The following is a 21,177-nucleotide window of genomic DNA, read 5'->3' on the forward strand; positions in this document are numbered from 1 at the left end:
AAGGCCGACACAGCCTATATTATTGTCCACTGACTGGTGTCTGGGCCAACGGCCTTGCCGCAGTGGTAACACCGGTTCCCGTCAAATCACCGAAGTTACTCGCTGTCGGGCTCGGCTAGCACTTGGATGGGAGACCATCCAGGTCTGCCGGGCGCTGTTGGCAAGCGGGGTGTACTCAGTCCTTGTGAGGCAAACTGAGGAGATACTTGACTGAGAAGCAGCGGTTCCTGTCACGTAGAGTGACAACAGCTGGGAGGGTGGTGTGCTGACCACACGTCCCTCAGTGTCGTCTAAGGGCTCAGGATGACATGGCGGCCGGTCGGTACCGTTGGGCCTTCAAGACGTGTTCAAATGGTATTTGACTTTTTTTAATAGATGTCTGGATTCTTTTGATCAGGTACTCTATGCAGAGGAACAGAAGAGGAAGAAAGGCAATTGGAAAAAAAAGTCAAGAAAGGGCTACACTATTCCGTCACATTTTATTGTCAGACACAGCTGATGGTCTACAAAATTACAGAAGAAATAATAGATCACAAGTTCAGAAGTCGTTTCTTACTCGCTACGTGGAATTCTCTCGTATATTACTCTCTACATAACACTAAGAGCGTTACAAGTAAGTGTTGCTCATCTCCGTATACGACACAAGAAATTAAGTACAGAAACGTTTGATTATAAGTACTGTTCTCACATGAATACTATGGCAAGATGTCCCTACAGACGACACTCTTTCAAATTATTCCTTATAAAAATAAATGTTGTGTAAAAATATATTTATGTATATAGCCTCTAATAAAAGTGATATCACGTAAGTACGATTGGAAAGCGCTTTGGATGTCCGCAACCAGATGGAGCGAGCTGCGATGCTAATACGCCGGACCGTTCTGAAACAGAAGAAAACAGAAATATTTGTTACAATTATTGTATAACTTTCAGTGAACCGTGGTTCCTTATGAGACACTGCAATAATTAGTTTATCAACTATTGCAACTTTACGTTATCTAGCTACATTTATTCTTTTGCAAGGACATCTACTATTAACAGAAAAAATTGAGTACATAGAAACAGATAATTAGTTTAAATTATTAATTTTTTGTGGTGTTTTAATACAGTCTACAGAAGTTGCAGGAGAGCTTCTGTGAAGTTTGGAAAGTAGGAGACGAGATACTGGCAAAAGTACAGCTGTGAGGACGTGGCGTGAGTCGTGCTTGGGTAGCTCGGTTGGTAGAGCACTTGCCCGCGAAAGGCGAAGGTCCCGAGTTCGAGTCTCGGTCTAGCACACATTTTTAGACTGCCAGGAAGTTTCATATCAGCGCACACTCCGCTGCAGAGTGAAAATCTCATGCTGGAGACAATATGTTATATTTCAAGCAAAAATTCAAGAAAAGGAATTACTTTATTTTCGATGTTACAATCGTTTTGTCCTAGCTCTGAATGTACAGTTAAGATCGTTTTTTTCGGAAACACGTGAAATTACGAATTATCTGGCACGCTTAAAATTTGTGTTATTAATTACGCAATGTAGTACTGTTTATTATGTTTATTTCTGGATTCATTTGTGAAATAATAATCGTACCTAATATAGATTCATTTATCAAGAAAAATTGTAAACCTTTTGGAATATTATTATTTCCGCTGAGTTGAAGAGTAATGAGCATGCCTCTGACGTGATCGGACGTATTTTTATATTTTGGACGAACAATGTAATTTCGGCTTTGTTAATGTGAAAATTCAAAAGACCGTATGGTACACTATAGTATACAATATATATTAAAGTAACAACAAAAATTCTGCAACAACAATCTTCAAATTTATTTAGATCAGTTCAACCATGAAGACCTAAAACGTGAGAATCTCAGCGTCAAGAAACAGACCCCTAAAAAAGTGGTTCAATGGCTCTGAGCACTATGGGACTTAATATCTGAGGTCATCAGTTCCCTATACTTACGACTACTTAAACCTAACTAACCTAAGGATATCACACACATCAATGGCCGAGGCAGGATTAGAACCTGCGACCATAGCAGCAGCGCGGTTCCAGAATGAAGCGCCTAGAAACGCTCGGCCACAGCGGGCGGCTCAGACACGTAGACAAGAAGAAATGCAACCAACGCTACACGAAAAGCTAAGTAAACTAGAAAGTTTACTGTAATTTTCGCTCCTGGAATTAGTAAGAAGGGGGGAGATTACAACAGACAGCAGTAGCGACACACTCAACCAGCGAACACTTTCACCAACACCCGCCGCAGACAACCGTACAAGACACCCAGAATAATTAAACTGTATCAGAATAAACAGTGTATGCATTCAACCCTGTCAATCTCCTCTAGCGTAAATATAAAGAGCAGACTTATCCACCCCTGCTCATTATAGTGCTGTTGGGATTTAACATCAGTGACTGAACACTTAGTATAGAAGGAATGTAACAGGTAAAATTCAAGACACATAATATGCGAATAGAAGGTTAATTGATGATCCCAAGAAATAACATACCTTACACTCACACACCACTGCGCTTTCCACAATGCACGTAATAATTATAATGTTTCTGTAAATAGTGGCCGGCCGCTGTGGCCGAGCGGTTCTAGGCGCTTCAGTCCGGAACCGCGCTGCCGCTACGGTCGCGTGGATGTGTGTGATGTCCTTTGGTTAGTTAGGATTAAGTGGTTGTAAGTCTAGGGGACTGATGACCTCAGATGTTAAGTCCCATAGTGTTTAGAGCCATTTTTGTAAATAGTTTAGAAATATTAATGTGTAAATTGAACTGCAGTGAACCGGGACTGCAAGATTCAAAGTAGTTCCGTGGCTTTCAGACCAGGCTGGTTCAGATAGAGTAACATTTCTCTCTCTCTCTTTCTGTCCAAGTCTTTCCTATGATCTATTATCATATCTTCCTAAAATTTGAAACTGTTTTGTGTTTTTCTTTTAATTTATAATATACTTTTAATATACCATTACTTCCATTGTAATTGTTGACAACAGTAATTGCTGTTTGTAATATGGAAAACGTTTAGTAATCTACAAGATAAACTGTAAAATGAATGGCGTGTTATAAAATGTAAGGCAGAAGGTCTATAAGTGAACAATAAATCAAATTCAGATTCAAAAAGTCAACGTTCTCCTGTCCAACCCATCCTGCTGTCGATGCTTCTCTGCTGACAACACAGTAGTCTCCGCCTCCTTTTACACTGGCGGGTCCGCCTCTAGTGACGTCTGGTGGTCAATTTCGCATTACGTAGAGCTGTCCGGAAACTTTTGATCAGGTAGTGCCTCATCTGTTTCGAGTTATGACGTTGTAACGTGGAGTTTTGTCGAAAATGCCATTCAAATGCCGAGGATTAACCCGTGACTGGGAGAGACTGTGTGTGCTTCTGTGTGTGCGTGTGTGTGTGTGTGTGTGTGTGTGTGTGTGTGTGTGTGAGTGAGAGAGAGAGAGAGCGAGAGGGGGGGGGGGGGGGGCAGAAGGGAGGTTGCACGGTGCGAGCGTAGACCGTCGTGAAGGAAGTCACTTCTACAGAAGACACAGTAGGGAAACGGGAGGAGAGGAAATTTGAGCACGCAGAGACGGAACAGAGGGCAGAAGACGTAGAAAGACTGCCGACTTGAAAGAGTTCCGCCTCGGGCTGTCTGGAAACGGGACACTCCCACACACCCAGGTGATCACACACACACACACACACACACACACACACACACACACTCGCAATGGTGTTTCCCTGATCTGGTGAGCATATACGGGGAACGAGAGAAACATTAAAGCTTAAATCGTCTCGATTCTGGCAAACTACGTTGCAACTTCTGTGTTGTCCTTACGCAGCCTATATGCCACCTCTAACTTTTTATTTAGCTCTGAGAATTAACTAAACGTTCTGTGCCTGATTGTGGCGTATGACACATGTTTTTAGCGTGCCACTTCTTTTCGTGTCTCCGTGTTCCCAGTAGGTTTTGGGACCTGCTGCAAAGAAGCGTCAGCATGACTCAGAGAAATAAAGGTAATTTCAACACTTGCTTCTACGTCTGCATGACTACTCCGCAATTCACAGTTAAGTGCCTGGTACCTGGTAAGGGGTTCATCTAATCACATTATCACTTTCACGCTGTCTGTATGGTTCTACCGTTCCACTCCTCAACCACGAGCGGGGGGGGGGGGGGGGGGGCACGTGGGGGGACGGGGGACGAACACTTAAATGCTTCAGCGCGAGGTCCTATTTCTCTTATTTTATTATGATGATTGTTTATTCCCATGTAGGTGTGCATAAAGAGAATATTTTCACATTCGGAGGAGAAAGTTAGTGATTGAAATTTCGTGACAAGCTCTCCCCGCAGCGAAAAAGGCCTTTGTTTTAATGCTCCCAACCCGACTTGCGCATCATATCCGTGACACTCTCTCCACTATTTCGTATTAGACAAAACGAGTTGCCCTTCTTTGATGTCCTCCGTCACTGCTGTCTCATGCGGATCCCATACCGTGTAGCTATACTACAGCAGCGGACGGACAAGCGTAGTGCAGACAGTTTCTTTAGGGCATTTGTTGCGTCTTCTAAATGTTCTGCCAGTGAATCGCAATCTTTGGTACGCCTTCTCCACAAAATCTTTTAGTCTTGTTTCCAATTTAAGCTGGCCGGAGTGGCCGCGCGGTTCTAGGCCCTACAGTCCGGAGCCGAGCGACCGCTACGGTCTCAGGTTCGAATCCTGCCTCGGGCATGCATGTGTGTGATGTCCTTAGGTTAGTTAGGTTTAATTAGTTCTAAGTTCTAGGCGACTGATGACCTCAGAAGTTAAGTCGGATAGTGCTCAGAGCCATTTTTCCAATTTAAGCTGTTCGTAATTGTAATTCCTAGGTAATTAGTTAAATTTACGGCATTTACATTTGATTGATTCATTGTGTAACGGACGTTTAACGGATTCCTTGTAGCACTTTTCATTATTTAGGGTCAATTGCCAATTTTCACACCATACAGATATTTTTTCTGAATTTTTGCAGTTTATTTCTGATGTAAAAAATGTAAGTGTCGTGTGACTAGGGCCTCCCGTTGGGTAGATCGTTCGCCGGGTGCAGGTCTTTCGATGTGACGCCACTTCGGCGATGGGGATGAAATGATGATGATAAGGACGGCACAACATCCGGTCCCTGAGCGGAGAAAATCTGTGACCCCGCCGGGAATCGAGCTCGGGGCCTCAGGATTGATATTTTGTCACGCTGACCGCTCAACTACCGGGGGGCCGTACATTTCTGATGACTTGACTAGACGATAAATGACATCGTCTGCAAACAAACTAAGACGGCTGCTCAAATTGTCTCCTAAATCGTTTATATAAATACGGAACAGCAGAAGGCCTATAATACTACCTTGGGGAACTTTAGAAATCACTTTTGTTCGATGACTTTCCATCAGTTACTACGAACTGTGACCTCTCTGACAGGAAATTACGGATCCAGTCACACAGCTGACACGATATTCCATAAGCACGCAGTTCCAGTCCAAGCCGCTTGTGTGATACAATGCTAGAAGTCTGCTGGAAATCTAGAAATACCGAATCAATTTGAAATCCCTTACATGATTGTTTTTCTTACTTCTGTGCATTAACTTACATTTAAAGCAAACTGCCATTCATCACATAGCAAACAGAAATTCTACCAGACTCCTGCTAAAGTCACTTTCCTACATAACTACGTCATCAGCAAACAGCCTCAGATTGCTGCCCAGCGTGTCGGCAAATCATTTATGTATACAGAGAACAACAGCACCCTATCACACGTCCCTAGGACACTCCTGACGACACCCTTGTCTCTCAGTAGTCAGTCTTCCAACGGGGTTGATACGACCCGATACGAATTCCTCTACTGTGCCAACCTTTTCATCTCAGAGTAGCACTTGCAGTCTACATCCTCAATTATTTGCCGATTGTATTCCAATCTCTGTCTTCCTCTACAGTTTTTGCCTTCTACAGCTCCCTCTAGTACCATGAAAGTCATTCCCTCATGCCCTTTTTGCCAGTGCGAGTCTGATTTTGATGTCCTTGCTCCGTCCGTCATTGGTTATTTTACTGCCTAGGTAGTAGAATTCCCCAAACTTCATCTACTTCGTGACCATCAATCCCGATGTTATGACTCTCGCTGTTCTCATTTCTGCTACTTCCCATTACTATTTATGAAGTCTTATAGTCATTGCCATATCTAGTAACCTATTCCGTACGCTCGGCTTCGTTGACAGTTTCCAGTGGGGCACTCTGTCAAATGCGATCGGGAAATCTAGAAGTATGGAATGTACCAATCAAATGGCTCTGAGCACTATGGGACTTAACATCTATGGTCATCAGTCCCCTAGAACTTAGAACTACTTAAACCTAACTAACCTAAGCACATCACACAACACCCAGTCATTACGAGGCAGAGAAAATCCCTGACCCCGCCGGGAATCGAACCCGGGAACCCGGGCGTGGGAAGCGAGAACGCTACCGCACGACTACGAGCTGCGGACTATGGAATGTACCTGTTGACCTCTATCCGTAGCCGGCCGGAGTGGCCGAGCGGTTCTAGGCGCTACAGTCTGGAACCGCGCGACCGCTACGTTCGCAGGTTCGAATCCTGCCTCGGGCATGGATGTGTGTGATGTCCTTAGGTTAGGTAGGTTTAAGTAGTTCTAAGTTCTAGGGGACTGATGACCTTAGAAGTTAAGTCCCATAGTGTTCAGACCCATTTGAACCATTTTAGAACCTGTATCCGTGATTCGCAGGTTACTGTGTGAGAAGAGGGCAAGCTGAGTTTCGCATGAGCGATGCTTCCTAAATCCGTGATGATTTTTGGACAGAAGCTTTCCTGTCTCGAGGAAATTTTTCGTGTTCGAATTTAGAATATGCTCGAGAATTCTATAGCAAACCGAATTGACAATTTTGGTCCGTAATTCTGCAGGATCGTTATTTTACCCTTATACAGCAGTAACCTGGACATTTTTCCAGTCTCCTGGAGCTTTGCACTGAGGGAGAGGTTCGCGATAAATGTAAGCTAAGCAAGGAGCCAATGCTGCAAACAGAAAATACAAAACCGAAGTGGGTTTCCATCTGGGGAATTACTTGATTCAATCTTTTTCAGTTTCTTTTTAGCGCCAGGGCAACTCATTTCTGTGTCCTCCATACCACAGATTGTGCGACAGTCTCACAAAGCCATGTCTGTATGATCCTTTGCTTGAATCATTTTCTTAAGCGCGAATTTTAAAACTTCAACTTTCATTTTGCTGTCTTCCATAGTCACACCAGACTTGCCGACGAGTGACGAACAGAAGCCTTTGAACTGCATAGCTTTTTATGTCCGGGTTCTCCACCTACTCTTTCACTAAGGTACAACGGCTGTTCGGAAAGTATTCAGAAGTATCAAAACCGAAATTGAAACCACAGTGAAAATACGGTATAGCTTAGCAGGGGTGTGTTGGGCAATGTCTCTCGTACGGCTGCCACTCCTGTCACGTCTCTCTTTAAGTTCTGAGCGCACAGTGAACACATAAAGATGCCTAGAAAACAGCATATCACGCCTGATATGTGCACCTGCCGAGAGATTTCGCCTGATTTCATACAACCCCGCATAATGTACCTGTCATGCATTTCCTTCCTCATGACAGTTCTCGGCCGCACACTCTAGGGCCATTGGTGATGCTCCTGCAGGGTTTTTGATGGGAAGTATTTGATCGCCCGCCATACAGTCCAGACTTGGTTCCCTTTGATTTCATCTCTGCTCACGTGAACCACTGTCTATGGAGTCAACATTTTGGCACAGACGGCAAGCTACAAAGTACACTACTACAACAAATGTCTAGTCAGAGTGACGACTATGTAGAGAGATACCTGGAAGGTGTAGCTAACTGCTGCAAACAAATCGTTATGATTTTTTTTTTTTTTTCACTGTGTTTTCCATTTCGCGACCGATCTTACCTTTGGGAATAGGCCATGTATGATGGTAGAAGTTGTATCGCATCTAGCATTTTATAGACGCACGAATTTCTACTAACTTTTTCCTGTCAACATCACAGTCTAATAAATACAATCGCGACACTCTGCTGTGAAACTTGTTACCATTTGACTGCTGGACCGACAGTAGCGCTCCAAGAGGTGAGAAAGCAGACAGTCACACGTGTAGAAGGATATGTTTTATTTGTTTCTATGATTAAGTAACGAAATAATTTCAAAAAAGCTGTGAGGACGGGTCGTGAATCATGCTTGGGTAGCTCAGTCGGTAGAGCGCGTGCCCATGAAAGGCAGGGATCCCGAGTTGGTGTTTCAGTCCGGCACACAGTTTTAATCTGCCAGGAAGTTTCATATGAACGCACACTCCGCTGCAGAGTGAAAATTTGATTCTGGAGCGATATAATAGTTCTATTTAGCGTCACACTCATTACTAAATTACTGAAATTATACTGAAATAAATCTAAAAACAGCCGAATTTCACTGATTCAATGCAATAAGCTGCAACTTGTACACGAAGAAATAGCTTAGCATTTATGAATAATTGCAGCTTATTTCGCCGACAACAAGAGAATATAAATACATACTTCACGGACAAGAAGCATATATTTCTGTTGCTCTCCGTTCTTATTGCGATAGGCATTTCCGTTGACACGTAAAAATATTTTATGGAGACTCGATTCCACTTTCTCACACACAAATACTTTTGTAAATGTAATTACTTTTGCTTCGAACGCGAGTATGTCGAAAATTCGTCCCGTTTGCGCCTCAAATGTAGCACGAACAGTGGAAATGGTTTCTTCCCTGCTGCGAATCATTTTTCGACGTTTTATTCTGACATTTGTGAGGTATTTCCTTCAGCTACATGTCCAGTGGCTTAAATGGTACGCTAAATAATATAAGTATTACCTACCATACCAGTTTACTACGTTCCACATTCACAGATTTGGCTGTAAGTGTAGCGAACAAAACTTTGGATTGTTGTGCAGATCTAAGAAGTCTAAGAAGTTGTTTACTGGCAATTTTTTGTTATTGAAGGAGAATGACATTCTTCGATAAGTATACGTTCGTTGCAAGAGAACCGTAAAGAAACAGTCCTGCAATCTATAGTTTCATACCTCCCAGGGTGCTTAAGAAACTAAAGAATGAGAAACGAGATGCCATTTCCTAGTTACACTCTGTGATCAAAAGTATCCGGTCAACCCCCAAAAACACACGTTTTTCATATTAGGTGCATTGTACTGCCACCTACTGCCAGGTACTCCATATCAGCGACCTCAGTAGTCATTAGACATCGTGAGAGAGCAGAATGGGGCGCTCTGCAGAATTCACGGACTTCGAACGTGGTCAGGTGGTTGGGGGTCACTTGTGTCATACGTCTGTACCCGATATTTCCACACTCCTAAACGTCCCTAGGTCCACTGTTTCAGATGTGATACTGAAGTGGAAACGTGAAGGGACACGTACAGCACAAAAGCGTACAGGCCGACCTCGTCTGTTGACTGACAGAGACCGCCGACAGTTGAAGAGGCTCGTAATGTGTAATAGGCAGACATCTATCCGGACTATCACATAGGAATTCCAAACTGCATCAGGATGCACTGCAAGTACTATGACAGGCGGGAGTTGAGAAAACTTGGATTTCATGGTCGAGCGGCTGCTCATAAGCCACACATCACGGCGGTAAATGCCAAACGACGCCTCGCTTTGTGTAAGGAGAGTAAATATTGGACGATTGAACAGTGGAAAAACGTTGTGTGGAGTGACGAATCACGGTACAGAATGTGGCGATCCGATGGCAGGGTGTGGGTATGGCGAATGCCCGATGAACGTCATCTGCCAGCGTGTGTATTGCCAACAGTAAAATTCGGAGGCGGCGGTGTTACGGTGTGATCGTGTTTTTCATGGAGGGGGGCTTGCACCCCTTGTTGTTTTGCGTGGCACTATCACAGCACAGGCATACATTGTTGTTTTAAGCACCTTCTTGCTTCCCACTGTCGCAGAGCTGTGCATCTTTCAACTCGATCCAGCACCTGTTCACAATGCACGGCCTGTGGCGGAGTGGTTACACGACAGTAACATCCCTGTAATGGGCTGGCCTGCACAGAGTCCTGACCTGAACACCTTTGGGGTGTTTTGGAACGCCGACTTCGTGCCAGGCCTCAGCGACTGACATCGATACCTCTCCTCAGTGCAGCACTCTGTGAAGAATGGGCTGCCATTCCCCAAGAAATCTTCCACGGCCTGATTGGACGTATACCTGCGAGAGGCTAAGGCCAACACTATACTGAATTCCAGGATTACCGATGGAGGGCGCCACGAACTCGTCATTTTCAGCCAGGTGTCCGGATACTTTTGATCACATAGTGTACGTTACAAGAGAACCGCAAAGAAACAGTCCTGTAATCTACAGTTCCATACCTTTCAGGGTGCTTAAGAACCTAAAGAATGACAAATTCAGTGTCAGTTTTTAGTTACTGTTGATTTTTGTGGCACTTCACACGCTATCTATTGTAAACACTATTTTATAGATCAGTATAAACAATAGTATTGGCACTCGTCTGATATCGTATTGAGAAGTATCGCTTGCTGGTCGCTTGGCGCGCTGCTGTCGCAGTGGGTAACGAAGTTGAGATGGAGTGCCGCGACTGTTATTTTAGAATGTGGTCGACAGCCACGCGCGCTTGTCTGTACCGACAATGCAACAATATGTTTCCTGAACCTTCCCCGAATTTTGTCATATCGAGCGGCCTCAATAATGTTTTGAATATCAAGGAGGCTAATGTAAATATCTCGCATTTACGAGTGCGTGGAATGTGAGAGAGACGCGGATCTAGTTTCCCAGCCAGCCGCTGACGTCACGCTAGCGGCATGCTCCCGGGCCGTATCGTGATGATGTGTCACTCCGGCAGAAACGCCCGCTCATTTTTCTACAAATCCTGACGCAGGAGGGGATAAGCCTTCAGCCGCTGACCTAGTGCTCGCGTGAAACTCAGCCTCTTTCGGGGGAAAACGGAGAAGCCGGCGAAGAGGATCAACGATGATTCGATACTGGACTAAGGGCCTTGTGTGAGAGTCATCAGCGACCTCTAGTGGCTAGCCACGTGTGTGTGCCCATATTTCCAACCTAGAGCTTGTCATAAGCACGCACGAGTCTTTTGGCACCAACTGCATGCAACTACACTACTGGCCATTGAAATTGCTACACAACGAAGGTGACCTGCTACAGACGCGAAAGACGAAGATGCTGTGATATGCAAATGATTAGCTTTTCAGAGCATGCACACAAGGTTAGCGCCGGTGGCGACACCTACAACGTGCTGACATGAGGAAAGTTTCCAACCGATTTCCCATACACAAACAGCAGTTGACCGGCGTTGTCTGGTGAAACGTTGTTGTGATGCCTCGTGTAAGGAGGAGAAATGCGTACCATTACGTTTCCGACTTTGATGCAGGTCGAATTGTAGCCTGTCGCGATTGCGGTTTATCGTATCACGACATTGCTGCTCGCGTTGGTCGAGATCCAATGACTGTTAGCAGAATATGGTATCGGTGGGTTCAGGAGGGTAATAAGGAACGCCGTGCTGGATCCCAACGGCCTCGTATCACTAGCAGTCGAGATGACAGGCATCTTTCCGCACGGCTGTAACGGATCGTGCAGCCACCGCTCGATCCCTGAGTCAACAGATGGGGAAGTTTGCAAGACGACAACCATCTGCACGAACAGTTCAACGACGTTTGCAGCAACATGGACTATCAGCTCGGAGACCATGGCTGCGATGGTGTACTCAACGACGAACCTGGGTGCACGAATGGCAAAACGTCATTTTTTCGAATGAATCCAGGTTCTGTTTACAGCATCACGATGGTCGCATCCGTGTTTGGCGACATCTCAGTGAACGCTCATTGGAAGCGTGTATTCGTCATCGTCATACTGGCGTATCACTCGGTGTGATGGTATGGGGTGCCATTGGTTACACGTCTCGGTCACCTCTTGTTCGTATTGACGGGACTTTGAACAGTGGACGTTACATTTCAGATGTGTTACGACCCGTGGCTCTACCCTTCATTCGATCCCTGCGAAACCCTACATTTCAGCGGGATAATGCACGACCGCATGTTGCAGGCCCTGTACGGGCCTTTCTCGATACAGAAAATGTTCGACTGCTGCCCTGGCCAGCACATTCTCCAGATCTCTCACCAATTGAAAACGTCTGGTCAATGGTGGCCGAGCAACTGGCTCGTCACAATACGCCAGTCACTACTCTTGATGAACTGTGGTATCGTGTTGAAGCTGCATGGGCAGCTGTACCTGTACACGCCATCCAAGCTCTGTTTGACTCAATGCCGAGGCGTATCAAGGCCGTTATTACGGCCAGAGATGGTTGTTCTGGGTGCTGATTTCTGACGATCTATGCACCCAAATTGCGTGAAAATGGAATCACATGTCAGTTGTAGTATAATATATTTGTCCAATGAATACCCGTTTATCATCTGCATTCCTTCTTGGTGTAGCAATTTTCATGGCCAGTAGTCTAAATTTTGGAACATCTCATCGCAAGAACTGATTTGTGTACGAGACAAAATTCAGTGCTGGAACGTGAACGTGGTAGATTTTTAACTGAATTTAATTTCGTTATTCTCTCGTAAATATGTTTAAAAGATATGACAAATATATTTTCTTGACTTGAATTTGTAGTAATTTAAAGGTAACTGTTATATTGGTGCAGGTGTATAACACAAATAAAACGTGTAGACTCAGTATTAATGCCATATAAACAAAATAACTCATCGTGACTGGTGTTATTGGCACTTAGAACCAGTCACAATGAGTTAACTAGGAAATACATAACTTGTTAAGAACGTTCTAGTTGTCCTACAAGAGAAATAACTGGTTCTAAGTGCCAAGTTACGTATTTCCTAGTTTTTCCCACTATTTTGTGCAGTGACGAGATGAGTAAGATATTTCTGTGGCATGTTAATGCATTATGTGGCGTTCAGATGTTCAATTTGTCTGTCAATGAAGCCGCTGTCAACAGTCGAACTTATTTTTCTCGTTGAACTTGTGTTTCGACAGAGGCGATAAATGGGGCACGGATTTAGTGGAGGAGGCATTTTCCGAAAAACTCCCGGCAACAGGTATGTCTCATTGCAGTGTGGTCCGCCAACTTACTTAGAAATTTCCAGAGACACGCCCAGTCATAGACGCCGAACGAACTGGAAGACCACCTAAACCCTAAAGGAAGCAGAGTTGTTGGATATTTCTGAATCTATCCAGCAGAGCTCACCGAAATTATTGCGCAGGTTGATACAGGGAAAAAAAGGTACCTGGCTTCCAACCGCGGATAAAGCGGTTAGGAAAACACTGAAATTGTTTCTGTATAGACAGCAGGGGAAGAATTGAAAGATGCCGGCCATGAAAAGCGGTACCGTCGCTGCAAATGGTTCAACTGGCTTGCAGCACTATGGGACTTAACATCTGAGGTCATCAGTCGCCTGGCAACGGCCTTGTCGCAGTGGATACACCGGTCTCCGTCAGATGACCAAAGTTAAGCGCTGTCGGGCGTGGCCGGCACTTGGATGGGTGAACATCTGGGCCGCCATGCGCTGTTGCCATTTTTCGGGGTGCACTCAGCTTCGTGATGCCAGTTGAGGAGCTACTCGACCGAATAGTGGTGGCTCCGGTCACAGAAACCCATCGTAACGACCGGGACAGCGGTGTGCTGACAACACGCCCCACCTATCCGCATCCTCACATGAGGATGACATGGCGGTCGGATGGTCCCGATGGGCCACTTGTGGCCTGAAGATGGACTGTGCTGTGCTCACCAGTCCCTCAGAACTTACAGTTACTTAAACCTAACTAACCTAAGGACATCACACACAGCCATGCGTAGGGCGGGATTCGAACCTGCGACCGTAGCAACAGCGCGGTTCCGGACTGAAGCGCCTAGAACCGCTCGGCCACAGTGGCCGGCCGCTGCAAATGGTTTACATCTTTTATTGAGAGGTATACCAGTGATAAGAAGCCTCTGTGGTCGTCTTAAAACATAAAACACACGATTACTATCAACAGACAATCCTTGTGCTGTGCTTGAAACGCCGCTGCACGATCAGAAAGCTGGTGCTGGGTAGCGATATCCACAAGGCGCCTTATTGAAGTTGTACTGTCTGAAGAAACAATGAATAGTGAATGCTGCTATTTAATGATCCTCGATTTCATTAGCCAGCTAAGGAAGACGAAATATCTACTCATGTTTTGAACAGGTACAGCGTATTGCGGGACAGTTTTTTCGGGAACGTACCATCTCAGAAATCATACGGCTCTCTCGTTCTTAGGAGTTTGCATCACCAGACTTTATTCTTCGTTGAGCAGTAATCTCTGTAGTGTATTGCAATCGCCCAAGGACACTTTTCTGACTTGAAAACTGAAATAAGTGCGTACGTGAGAATTGCATCGCAGTCTGATCTGCACGAAGCGTTTTCGAACAAAAGGAGGGGCGAATTCTAATTTTTTTCCCGCAGAAATGAACGTTAAACAAATTTTGAGTCTGCAGCTGAGTCGTACGTCCCAAGATATTTCACATGGGCACCTGGCCATCATCCTCAGTTGGGTCACTGAAGACTATTTTCGATGTTTCAGCTGCAGATGACTGACAGGTGCTCATTTGAGAAATATTGTGAGATGTACGAGTATTTAAAAAGGACCGGCTGCAAACCCAAAATTTGTTTGAGATGTTCAAGAGGTATGCTCGGGCTATGCAACTAAATGAAAAGCAGTTTGACGACATAAAAGTTTTCTGGGTATGGTACCGCGTCCTAATGTTCTACTGCTGGTGGAGAAAAACCGTTTCGGCCAAGGTTGCAGCGACCTTCTTCAGGGTCTAATGGTCCAACAGCGTAAGTTTTATACATTATGATGCGGTACCCTGTGGTTGTTGTTGTGGTCTTCAGTCCTGAGACTGGTTTGATGCAGCTCTCCATGCTACTCTATCCTGTGCAAGCTTCTTCATCTCCCAGTACCTACTGCAGCCTACATCCTTCTGAATCTGCTTAGTGTATTCATCTCTTGGTCTCCCTCTACGATTTTTACCCTCCATGCTGCATTCCAGTACTAAATTGGTGATCCCTCGATGTCTCAGAACATGTTCTACCAACCTATCCCTTCTTCTAGTCAAGTTGTGCCACAAACTCCTCTTCTCCCCAATTCTATTCAATACCTCCTCATTAGTTATGTGATCTACCCATCTAATCTTCAGCATTCTTCTGTAGCACCAAATTTCGAAAGCTTCTATTCTCTTCTTGTCTAAGCTATTTATCGTCCACGTTTCACTTCCATACATGGCTACACTCCATACAAATACTTTCAGAAACGACTTGCTGACACTTAAATCTATACTCGATGTTAACAAATTTCTCTTATTCAGAAACGTTTCCTTGCCATTGCCAGTCTACATTTTATATCCTCTCCACTTCGGCCATCATCAGTTATTTTGCTCCCCAAATAGCAAATCTCCTTTACTACTTTAAGTGTCTCATTTTCTAATCTAATTCCCTCAGCATCACCCGACTTAGTTCGACTACATTCCACTATCCTCGTTTTGGTTTTGTTGATGTTCATCTTATACCCTCCTTTCAAGACACTGTCCATTCCGTTCAACTGCTCTTCCAAGTCCTTTGCTGTCTCTGACAGAATTACAATGTCATCGGGGAACCTCAAAGTTTTTATTTCTTCTCCATGGATTTTAATACCTACTCCGAACATTTTTTTTTGTTTCCTTTACTGCTTGCTCAATATACAGATTGAACAACATCGGGGAGAGGCTACAACCCTGTCTTACTCCCTTCCCAACCACTGCTCCCCTTTCATGTCCCTCGACTCTTATAACTGCCATCTGGTTTCTGTACAAATTGTAAATAGCCTTTCGCTCCCTGTATTTTACCCCTGCCAACTTTAGAATTTGAAAGAATTCCAGTCAACATTGTCAAAAGCTTTCTCTAAGTCTACAAATGCTAGAAACGTAGGTTTGCCTTTCCTTAATCTATTTTCTAAGATAAGTCGTAGGGTTAGTATTGCCTCACGTGTTCCAACATTTCTGCGGAATCCAAACTGATCTTCCCCGAGGTCGGCTTCTCCAGTTTTTCTATTCGTCTGTAAAGAATTCGCGTTAGTATTTTGTAGCTGTGACTTATTAAACTGATTTTTCGGTAATTTTCACATCTGTCAGCACCTGCTTTCTTTGGGATTGGGATTATCATATTCTTCTTGAAGCCTGAGGGTATTTCCCCTGTCTCATACATCTTGCTCACCAGATGGTAGAGTTTTGTCAGGACTGGCTCCCCCAAGGCTATCAGTAGTTCTAATGGAATGTTGTCTACTTCGGGGGCCTTGTTTCGACTCAGGTCTTTCAGTGTTCTGTCAAACTCTTCACGCAATATCATATCTCCCATTTCATCTTTATCTACATCCTCTTCCATTCCTATAATATTGTCCTCAAGTACATCGCCCTTGTATAGACCCTCTATATACTCCTTCCGCCTTTCCGCTTTCCCTTCTTTGCTTAGAACTGGGTTTCCATCTGAGCTCCTGATATTCATGCAAGTGGTTCTCCTTTCTCCAAAGATCTCTTTAATTTTCCTGTAGGCAGTATCTATCTTACCCGTAGTGAGATAAGCCTCAACATCCTTACATTTGTCCTCTAGCCATCCCTCCTTAGCCATTTTGCACTTCCTACTTAGAAAAATTTTATGTCGACTGACTCCGGCCGCGGATCCCTACGCATTTATAGCAACGCAATTTGTTCATTGCCATACACGTTTCGCTTATTTTAGTTGTGAAGCATCTTCAGTGATCTGTAATAGATGTTTCTTTTTGCACATATAATAAATGTGCAGCGTGACAATTATGGAACGATATGAAATAAAATGGTCATAACTTGCGAACGGTTTGCGTTAGGACTTTCGAACTGCACTGCTGGGTGCGGAGCATGATGGAAATCAGTATGTGGATATGGTTTGGTTCAGCGACGAAGCCCACTTTCTTTCCGATGGGGGTTTGTTAATAAGCAAAACTGGTGCACTTGGTGGACCGAGAATCCACATTTCGAGATCGAGAAGTCTCTTCATCCTCAACAGGTGACTGTGTGGAGTGCAATGTCCAGTCACAGAATAATCGGTGCGATATTCCTCGATGGCACGGTGAGTACCAAACGGTACGTGAAGGTTTTGGAAGAAGACTTCATCCCTATTATCCAAAGTGACCCTGACTTCGACAAGTGGTTCATTCAAGACGGAGCTCGACCCCATCGAAGCAGGAGAGTGTTTGATGTTCTGAAGGAGCACTTTGGAGACAGCATACCGGCTCAGGGGTACCCAGAGGCCACTGGCATGGGCCTCGATTGGCCGCCATACTCTGCAGATCTGAACACATGCGATTTCCAGAATGAGATTTTCACTCTGCAGCGGAGTGTGCGCTGATATGAAACTTCCTGGCAGATTAAAACTGTGTGCCCGACCGAGACTCGAACTCGGGACCTTTGCCTTTCGCGGGCAAGTGCTCTATCATCTGAGCTACCGTAGCACGACTCACGCCCGGTCCTCACAGCTTTACTTCTGCCAGTAGCTCGTCTCCTACCTTCCAAACTTAACAGAAGCTCTCCTGCGAACCTTGCAGGACTAGCACTCCTGAAAGAAAGGATACTGCGGATACATGGCTTAGGCACAGCCTGGGGGATGTTTCCAGAATGAGATTTTCACTCTGCAGCGGAGTCTGCGCTGATATGAAACTTCCTGGCAGATTAAAACCGTGTGCCTGTGAAGGTAGCTCGCAAGTGCCCGAGTTCGAGTCTCGGTCGGGCACACAGTTTTAATCTGCCAGGAAGTTTCACATGCGATTTCTTTTTGTGGGGCTATATTGAGGACATGGCGTACAGCAATAATCCTAAAACCACTGCTGAGCTGAAAACAGCCATCGACAGGTCGTCGACAGCATCGATGTTGCGACACTTCAGCGGGTCATGCTGAGCTTCGCTATTCGTCTGCGCCACGTCATGGCCGATGATGGCAGGCATATCGAACAAGTCATAACCTAAATACGAATATCTGTATCGATGTTTACATGTTGAATAAAATGTGTGCACTCCGTAGTTCGTAACTAACTCAGGTTTATTTCATGTAGTTCAATGATGTTCATCGTGTATTATGTGGTAGTTACAATACGTTGCTAGGTTATATTTTGCAGTGTTTTTCTCGTGGCCGGCCGGTGTGGCCGAGCGGTTGTAGGCGCTTCAGTCCGGAATCGCGCGACCGCTACGGTCGCAGGTTCGAATCCTGCCTCGGGCGTGGATGTATGTAATGTGTGTGGAGTCCTTAGGTTAGTTAGGTTTAAGTGGTTCTTAGGGGTCTGATGACCTCAGATGTCAAGTCCCATAGCGCTCAGAGCCATTTGAACCATTTTTTCTCTTGTTTATCTAATTAGAATCAACTTTTGTAGCACAAATTTCCTGAGGTGAAATAATCGTTCGGTGTTATGATTTCCATCCCGTGTGTGTTGTCCTGGATACGTGTTTGTTAGTCTCCGTGTTCGAGCTGGCCAATTTCTGGCGTTCGTTCACCGACATTTGTTACGTCACTTACATCATTTGCACTTTACATTTTGGCGAAAGATACCTCCACTAATTTTGAACCAACTAAGGAACAACGGAAACCAGAAGAAATAACGATAATTAAGGGAGTTGAGCTTTGTATAGTCGCCCACGGACGTCGTTCGCATCATATGTTGTGACTACACTACATCTTTACGAACAACCTGAACATCAAGGGATATATTGCCTTTTGACCCTCCTGACACATACGAGACTTGAGCCTTAAACAATGATTCACATCTCCACTCATCGAATGCTCACGGAATAAGGCTGTTACACAATATCTTCTGGTAAACCTTCCGGGATGTAAGGTCGTGGTCCATGAAACTCTTCAGGTCCTAACGTTTCGTCCAGAGCTGCGCTGGACATCTTCAGAGGGGTGTTTCTCCTCCGGTGAGTCTTGCCGACTGACGCGTCGGACGTCTGAGAGCGACTTATATATCGTAGAAAGTGGGCGTGACCAGAGTTACACGTGATATGCAGAGATAATCTTTGTCAGAGATAAAACTTAACTATCGATCGTAATCTCGTCACGGATAAAACTGTCTAGCAATTCTGTGGTGCTACTGTCCAAATATCACTAAGTTTCATGGTCTCTTCTTTCCGATTAAAATTATCCCTATGTTTATATATTTCAATTGCTTCTCTACAAAGCCGTGGGTAATAGTTCGTCGTCGTAGACAAAATTTTTGTTTCGGAAAACTTCACTTGATGATTTCGTGACTGAAAGCGTGTTCTGTTACAGCCGATTTATCTGTTTTTCCTAATCGGCAAAGACTTCTGTGTTCTTTTAACCGTGTATTTACGCTTCTTTTTGTTGTTCCAACATAAACTTTACCACATGTAAACGGAATTTTATATACGCCACTGGCTGATAGAGGAGCGCGTTTATCTTTTACAGACCGAAGAACATGACAAATTTTCTTCGTTGGTCTAAAAACAGGTCTAATATCATGTTTACTTAAAATCTTTCCAATCTGATCCGTTACTTTCTTTATAAAAGGGAGAGAGACTGTATTCTTCCATCGTTTTTCGGACAGTAGCACTACAGAATTGCTAGACAGTTTTATCCGTGACGAGATTACGATCGATAGTTAAGTTTTATCTCTGACAAAGATTATCCCTGCATATCACGTGTAACTCTGGTCACGCCCACTTTCTACGATATATAAGTCGCTCTCAGACGTCCGACCCGTCAGTCGGCAAGACTCACCGGAGGAGAAACACCCCTCTGAAGATGTCCAGCGCAGCTCTGGACGAAACGTTAGGAGCTGAAGAGTTTCATGGACCACGACCTTACATCCCGGAAGGTTTACCAGAAGATATTTCGTCCGCTCGTGAAAGCTTTCATACTATGTTACACAATACTTAACAAACAGTATAGAGGGTATAAATTTTATGTTGACAAACCAGAATAACTCCAAAAATAAGCTTCACACGAAATAATGTGTAGAATCCAAGGATTATATTTTCGAGGGAGACATCTCTTGGTGCTAAAATTAGCCCGCCACCCCAGCCCCCTGGGGGTGGGGCGGGAGGCAATTTTAAAATTTCAAATGGGAACCCCCATTTTTTAATGCAGAATCAGGTTCTACACAAAAAACTACGTACATTTTGTATCAAACATTTGTTTTGATTGTTGGTAGCTGGCGCTGTAATTCAAGAAAATCGATGGTCTCATTTTTGCGTGATAAATGGTTGCAGATGAGTAAAAAATACTAATTTACTTCGTAAATTTTGATTCGCTAAAACTAAAACTCTCCCTCTCTCCCCATAGGGTGGGGTCTGAGAGAGAGGAATTAGAGATGTACAAATGTTGACCGAAATATTAATTTGTTCCGCAGGTTCGGATGAGTTTTGTTTGTTTCCTGCTCATGAGGCCAGACAAGTTTTAATTATCAAACAACTAGCTAACTAACTACACAAACATATCATCTGACTAGCTAACTAACTACACAAACATATCATCTGACTAGCTAACTAACTACACAAACCTATCATCTGACTAGCTAACTAACTACACAAACATATCATCTGACTAGCTAACTAACTACACAAACATATCATCTGACTCGCTAACTAACTACACAAACATCCTACTTACTAACGAGTGAACTCATTAGCTAAAACACTAACTGACTCCGTAACCATTTTCCGCGCAAAAATGAGAACATAGATTTTCTTGAATTACAGCGCCAACTACCAAGAATCAAAACAAATGTTTAAGACAAAATGTACGTAGTACTTTATGCAGAATTCGATTATGCTATAAAAATTGGGGGTTCCCATTTGAAATTTTAAAGGTGCCTCCCGCCCCACCCCCAGGGGGCTCGGGTGACCGGCTACATCTACATCTAAATCTACATCTACATGACTACTCTGCGATTCACATTTAAGTGCTTGGCAGAGGGTTCATCGAACCACAATCATACTATCTCTCTACCATTCCACTCCCGAACAGCGCGCGGGAAAAACTAACACCTAAACCTTTCTGTTCGAGCTCTGATTTCTCTTATTTTATTTTGATGATCATTCCTACCTATGTAGGTTGGGCTCAACAAAATATTTTCGCATTCGGAAG

The 21,177-nt window shown here is 44.3% G+C and overlaps 1 protein-coding gene across 1 annotated transcript in view; it reads right to left on the reverse strand.

Annotated features, from left to right (window-relative positions):
* Nucleotides 1–460: 460 nt before the first annotated feature.
* The window catches only part of LOC124720045 (histidine-rich glycoprotein-like), a 211,618-nt gene continuing 190,901 nt past the window's right edge, over nt 461–21,177 (reverse strand). The window contains exon 9 of the mRNA XM_047245303.1: nt 461–881. The gene's annotated coding sequence lies outside the window, so the exon portion shown is untranslated. The remainder of the gene's footprint in view (nt 882–21,177) is intronic.

This window comes from Schistocerca piceifrons, chromosome 11 (assembly GCF_021461385.2).
Source record: "Schistocerca piceifrons isolate TAMUIC-IGC-003096 chromosome 11, iqSchPice1.1, whole genome shotgun sequence".
Classification (NCBI taxonomy): domain Eukaryota; kingdom Metazoa; phylum Arthropoda; class Insecta; order Orthoptera; family Acrididae; genus Schistocerca; species Schistocerca piceifrons.